We start from the raw sequence: 7725 nt of genomic DNA on the forward strand, positions 1-7725 counted from the left end.
GGAAGTTGCTATGGCTAAAGGCAGCAGATAAGTGTGAATGTGGATTTCATTCATTGTCAAGGTAACTTTGGTTATAAAAAGGGAGAAAGTACAGATAACATTAACATACAAAAGTGGCAGCAGCTAGTATGGTAGTGTGTAAGCTGTTGTGCAGCATGAGACGTGTGGCTTAGGTTCCTCTATGAACCATGTACAATGCTTAATTCCTTCAGAATAAAGCGAGCTGCTGGACACACTTCTTTCATGTCCCTCCAGCCTCAGTGGAATGAATGTGTGTAAAGGGATTTACAGTAAAAAAAAAATCAGAGCAGCAATCCACTTCTCATTCCATTAGGGAAATCTCTTTTTCTTGCTCTCTCTCTCTCTCTCTCTCTCTCTCTCTCTCTCTCTCTCTCTCACTGTGTGTGTGTGTGTGTGTGTGTGTGTGTGTGTGTGTTTACTCATGAAGTCATCACTGCTTTCATGCTTTTTCGTCTCATTTTTCCACTACATACATTCATGCCCGCTGCATATCACTGGCCTGTCTGTAGTGACACAGTGGCTCTGTTTGTGTTCATAACTATTTTCTGCTCTATGAGATATCCAGAAATCTCTTCTCCTTCCTTTCTCTGGTGTTGCAGTCCTTCTCTGTGTCAGACATATTTCCCCTGTATGTTGCTACTGAAACAGACCATCTTTCCCTATATATAGACCAGTATGATTGTAAAGCCACTGTATTAGCAAAACATTGTATTCTGTATATTTTAAAATAGGGAAATGAGGCTGAAAATTAATTAAAAATGATATGATACAGTTCTTCATTCAAATAATATTGTCTTCTCTCTTTTTGTTATATTATTGATATTAAACTGATGGCATAGAATGTCTGAATACACATTTTGTGTGTTTGTGTGTGTGTGTGTGCATGCATGCGTGTTTGTTTTTCATTTAGAATTAAATATCCTTGGCTAAGCCACATGAAGCATCATAAGCTCCCCTTGAGAACACATGCTGAAAAGCCGATGCCATCCCCTGCAACGTGAAACAATTTCACAGTCACAATCTCTTCACTTTGCCCTAGATCTTCCTTCTGCCTTGTCACGTGATCCATTCTGCAGCAGATGGTGCACATGATAATTATTGAATAACCTCAAAACGGAAACTCAGAGGGAAGTTGTGCCTGGTGCTCTGCGCCTCTCTGGCACGCAGTTGGGAATATTGCTCCATGTGCACAGGCACATTTTTGCCAAACCGAATATTTAAGAAGCACTGCTAACTGGTTGGTGCTTCTTTAGAATTGATTTAAAATAGGAAAACGTCGACTGGTTAAATGGATCTTATTTTATATTCCAACTATTTGTGAAAAAGTGTGCCATACACGCCTTGCTGAGCATCTTGCTAGTAAAAATGTTTGCAATGATTTTATTAGACAAGGCAGTCTAAGCTGGAATTTTAATATAATGTTATGTAACAAAGAAAGTTTTATATTGCATAAGACAGAGTGGTCTAATGTAGAACTGACAGTATGATCTGAATCTTAAAGTTCTGGAAATCAAAGGAAGGATTCCTTGGAAAGAATGATAGAGTAGTGGTTGGGGGAGGATTTGGTCAAGACTCCTGAACTGTTCTTAACACGTAACTGAAGGGATGGGGGTTTTAAAAGTAATACTGTTCTTCTCTTCATTTATACAATGGTTTTCATATTTTTACTTGTAAGAAAAGTAAATTATGGTTCTGATATAATCATAGCAAATGCATCATGCAAATGTCTGTCTATGAGCAACACAATGGTGGCTCATAGGCAAGATGCTTGAATGTGGGCTCAGATTCTCAGTTTTACGTGTACTCTTCATGTTTGTGCATCTTTCCTCTGAGTGCTCTGTTTCCTCTCACAGTCCAAAGGCATGTGTTTCAGGTGAATTGCCCATAGAGTCTGCATGTGTGAGTGGATGGATGGATGGATGGATGGATGGATTGACTTAAGTCTACTTTATGTGGTCAGAGGGTCATATTTGAAAAATGTAAATCCCCTGTCCTCCTGCAGACTCCTTCTATATTGGGAAACAATAAGAAGAAAGATGTGTGTGATCTTCAGATGTGCAATGCGTCATCAGGGAACTAGTCAGCAGGGAAAGGATGGAGTGCAGACAGCCCGAGTACCTCCCCTCTGTAAGGGATGTGAATCCTGTCAACTAATGAAAGTCTGTACATTTTGAACTTTTTTTTTTACCATCACAACATTCATGCTTTCACAAGCACCTTCAATTGTATTAACAGCTTATAGGAATATTCCCCCTCCTGAGTGTGTTATGGATCACTCAAAACAAGAAACATTTTTATTACAAGCAACGATACTTAATGCAAAGCTCTTGGGAAAGCAGAAATTGGGTGAAGCTTCTCTGGCTTCTTCCATATTGTGGAAGTGCTGTACAGCTGGTACTTATAACTAGTCATCGACTAATTAATGAGAATCAAAGCATATAAAGACCTTGAAACTTTGAAGTAACTGCTTTAGAGCTCAAGTATGGATATTATCCTGATGACTTCCACTAAAAGGATTAAATTGCTCACACATTTTCTTGCTTTTTAAATGTAACAAGTATGGTTAACTTTACTGGTTCTACTATTGAACAGTTGGTACTCATTCAATGGTCTCATTCAGTGTTTCTATCCTACTCAACAACTTTACCCTGAAAGTCATCGGTATGCACCTTTCGAGCCAAAAGTGCTGTCTGCAATCAATGAATTATGCACTGATCAATAATCGATGCAATTAATTTCCGCAAACGCTGTCTTTCAGACCTCCCAAATGTCACAGAACTTCCTTGAGAGTCCTACAAATCAGATTCACCACACTGTCCTCAACAAATAGAAAAGGATAACGGCCGTATTGAAATTACACTGACAATGATTTTTTTAAAAGCAATTTTTCCTCTATAAAACTGGATAATTCAATTATTTCATCAACATCTGTTGTTAAGAGCCTGGGAATGACCAGTGACATTAATCTTAGTTTTTCCAAGCACACTGAATCCACCCCTCTTCCTGTAGATACATCCTGTTCATCATTAAATAGATTTGCCTCATCCTCATGGCAAAATCTACTCAGTGTAGGCTATGATTAGTTGTCATCTGTAATACTGCAGCTCTCATCTGTTTGGTCTTCCGGGCTCTCCTATGAAATCTTTTTGGCTCATTCAGTATTCCATTGCAAGAGTCATCTTGGACCCCCTGAAGCATAACGACATGTCTGCACTCCTCATTTCCCTCCATCAGCTCCCTATTTAGTTCCATGCAAAGTTGAAAACGTCGGTCACAATCTGCTACTACTCCCGCACCATCTGAAAATCTGGAAACCTGCTACAATTCTACACACCATCAACGTTGCTACACTCTGTCACCACAGGCAATCTTTCCATGCCTCCCTCAAGGACTTCACAACTGAAAGTGTTGTCTTTTTGCCATTGACCCCAGTATGGTTATACGAATTACTAGTCTCCACCACAATCTTCACAAATGGTGCCAAAACCCACTTCTTTTGAAAGCATTTTAATCCAAATCTCCTACTGGCACAATGAAGTTGCCCTTGCTTTGGAACTAGTTAAAGGCTTTTTCAGGCAATTACATCACATCAAGAGTCAGCGCACGTAAAAACAGTTGCTCTTGTTGCCGTTCAAAGCCCTGTCTGTTGAGGAATGCACTTATTGTCTTCTCTTCTTTGATATTTCACATTGCACATGAGAACCCATTAAATGAATAAGTGGGACTGACTGAGGAGGGTGTGAAAGATGTCTGAGTTCCTCTCGATGTTCAAGAACGCACTCTTGAATCCATGTAGGCAGTTACTGTTGTTCAATGTGGGACCATAATGAAGAAGCAGTATATACCTGATTGCTTGAAATGGCTTTATATTCCTCGGCCATTATAATCATTCAAAACAATTTCTGGACCCACCGTATCCCGTACGGTGGCTACCAGTACCATTATACGTCCACCACTATATTTAAAATTCAAAACAACATACCATCAACTACTATTAATATCCTAAAACAGGCAATGTGGATTGAAGGCATCTTTTGGCTGGTAGCCCAGGCTGCATCTCCAAATCTGACAGCTGCATCTGATGAGGGCTTGTTGACGGAAGAAAGGACCAGCTGTGGCTCTTATGGAGACATAAAGAAAAAGCACAAGGCTGAGAAGTGGAAAGAGATTTCATGGTTGTTTATTACTCCCTGTACCAGATATACCCAGTGTGTCCCAGTATCCCTTGAATTTCTCTAAACATAAGAATAAAACATGAGCTTGACATTTCTTTTCCCACTCCAGAGTAGTCAAGGCTTCATGCAAAAGTGTAAAGGCATTAAAGTTCCGTTTTCTATAAATTGTTTAAACATTACAAGCATCAGATTGCAGGAGCCTTCTGAGTGGAGCACTGCTAAGTTGAGCTTTCAGCTCAGCAGGTCCTCTGCTAACTAGACCCCTGCAAGTCCACCATCTGGCTTGTCCCAGAAGTGTGCTGCAGGAAATATTTTTATCCTTCCAATGATTTTGATAGCAGATTTACTCGACTGCTCTTCGCTAATAACAAGGCAATGCCAGCAAGGCAAATAATTGACTATTTTAATAGAAAGTAGGATCTAAGAGTATTAGGTTACACAATACAGCTGATAGATATACTTAAGTAAGTCATTAGAGTAAGTGCTAAAGGACACAGGAATGTAGTAGTAACACCACAGAGGGAAGGTAGTTTTCAAGAAGGACATGTTCAGAGGACCATCTAAATGTAATGTTTAACTGGGAGGTATTGATATTCAGGAGGAAGAATGTTTGTCCATAAAAAGCTTCCTTTTCCCTCCGTCACTATTGTCGGTGTATTTACCCTGGTGATGATGTCAATGCAGTGTGTTCTTTGGAATAAATCTAGTGATATTCAAAATATTACATTTATTGGCATTTTACTTAGTAATTAGTTAGCCTATTAGACATAAATTAGTCTGATTTAGACAGTGAGTAATTGGTTTGCTTGAAAAGTCATTAGAACTCATTAAAAAACCATTAAATGTTTTGTTTGACATTTCAGTCTTACACACCGTGATGAATAAAAATATGCGTTTGAGTAATTTTATGTCAGCTTCGCATGTGGTGCCCTTCAAAATGAGAATCTGTTAGCTTTTATTGAAGATTTTTAGTGTTTATGCAGAACTAAAATAATATAGAAACAGAAAGTATCTAGTTAATGGAAAGAGGGAGCAACCAAAAAAAGAAATATGCATTTAGATTATGTGGGGAACACAACAGTCTCTCTTCACTTTTCATAATATTATATGCATTGGAATATTTAGTGTAAATACCGTTACCTCTAAATAAAAAAAATAGTAAAGAAAAAATTAAATCACTGAATAAAAAATAAGCACAGTGACACTTTTGGGAGGATGGATCCACATATCAGTCATATAGATTTCCTTTGGTGAGTGACAAGTGAAGCATACTGTCAAACAACATATTTCTGCATACCCATAAATTCCAATATATATATATATATATATATATATATATATATATATATATATATATATGTTTTTCCCTCTTGCTGCAGTGCCCCTGAAAGGCTGGGGAAATATTGCACATTAATCCTTTGCTATGGCACTCCATCCAGACCAGGGCTTCACATTTATAAAAAAAATCAATCACTGTGCAACTTTCATGGCTCAGAAAGTATGCAAGCAAGTAAATAAATAAACCATATTAATTATTCATTAGGCTGGGTGCTTCAGGGTGGAATAATTATAAATAGCAGAATGACATGAATTAATCATAGAAGAATATGGGGTTTCCTGTTCTTGATTGGAAATTTTATTTTATTATTTCTTTTTGTTAAAAGTAATTAATAAAAGTTTGCCTATGCCAAATCACGCACACACACACACACACACACACACACACACATTTTCTGAACCGCTTGTCCCATACGAGGTCGCGGGGAACCGGAGCCTACCCGGTAACACAGGGCGTAAGGCTGGAGGGGGAGGGGACACACCCAGGACGGGACGCCAGTCCGTCGCAAGGCACCCCAAGCGGGAATTGAACCCCGGACCCACCGGAAAGCAGGACTCGGTCCAACCCACTGTGTCACCGCACTCCCCATGCCAAATCACACTATGTAAAAAAAATATGCTACTGCTAATGAAACATTCTGTATGAAATATGTAACTGTCTGCAATAGTCTTGCTTTAAAACATATACCAATAAAATGGTATTAAAGAAGTATAATTTTTCATCCGTTTCTTCTGATCCTTTCTAATTTTTCTTAATGCAAAAGGTAGGAGAAAAAATATTTGTCTTTTTGCTATCATTTTTTCTGTGCAAATGTTTTGTATTCTTCATGGATCCACTTGCTAACAGTCCTGGCCAACCCCATCTGGCAGAAGACACAAAGACACAAAACATGAAAGGGCTTTTATTTTTGCTGAAGTAGACCACTCTACAAAAGCCGCGTTGAGAGATTTGGCACATATCATGGAAAATACACTTGCCAATAAACTGGACGTGTACTTAGATTGACTTTATTGTTAAGATAAACAGATCTTTCTTTCTGTGCTATTCCTTCCTGCTTCCATTTCATCCTTTCATCTTTTTCATGCTCTTTAAACGCCAGGAAACGTTGCATGTTTTACTTTCTTTTCCTCACAGAACAAGTTGTAATCAGTTTGTTTGCTGCAAAGTCAAAATGAAAACTTCATCCATTGTAAAAATGAACATTTACATGCAGCGACTGACAAGTCTTTTTTTTAAAATATTAGATAATAACGACTTTTATCACAGACAGGTCTGCCTCATTCTGAATCTACTGTTTTGAGAGTTTGTACATTTATTCATTCATTTAGAAGACGCTTTTCTCCAAAGCAGCTTCCAGCAAACTCTATGTAGTGTAAACTATAAGGTCTTCACTGTCACTTTCCATTTTAAAATGCTATTTTTTCCTTCATGGAAAAGTGTAGAAAGCTCAAATGGGACAAAGATAACATTATAGAAGAGCTCCAATAATGCTTATAAATGCAGCCAAATAAAATAACTAAAACAAAATAACTACACACACACACATTTTCTGAACCGCTTGTCCCATACGAGGTCGCGGGGAACCAGAGCCTACCCGGCAACACAGGGCGGAAGGCCGGAGGGGGAGGGGACACACCCAGGACGGGAAGCCAGTCCATCGCAAGGCACCCCAAGCAGGACTCGAACCCCAGACCCACCGGAGAGCAGGACCCGGTCCAACCCACTGCGCCACCGCACCCCCACAAAATAGCTACAACAAAGTAAAAGAAGAATCTATCTTTCCCACATAGGAAAATATTTGCAAAGTGCACTGATCTCCCTACACATGGGGCATAACCTCTATTTGTTGTTTTACGCTTATGTCTTGCATTCAAAGAGCATCTTACTTTCGAAAACATATATTGTAGTGGGTACAGTTGTGGTTTTGTGCTGGAGCAATGCTTTTTATACAGATGATGCCAGTAGATTACATAAACTAATAAGGAAGGCTGGACTGGTCCTGGGCGTTAGGATGGACTCTCTGGAGGAAGTGGTACGGAGAAGAACTCCTAGCCATCATGGACAACGGCCCTCAGACCCTGCATCAAACCCTAGTTAGACAGAGGAGCACATTCAGCAACAGACTAGTCCACGTGTGCTGTTCCATGGTGCTCTTCATCTGTCTACCTATCTGTCCACCCATCTGTACGT

The sequence above is a fragment of the Scleropages formosus genome, chromosome 12 (genome assembly GCF_900964775.1).
Source record: "Scleropages formosus chromosome 12, fSclFor1.1, whole genome shotgun sequence".
Classification (NCBI taxonomy): Eukaryota; Metazoa; Chordata; class Actinopteri; order Osteoglossiformes; family Osteoglossidae; genus Scleropages; species Scleropages formosus.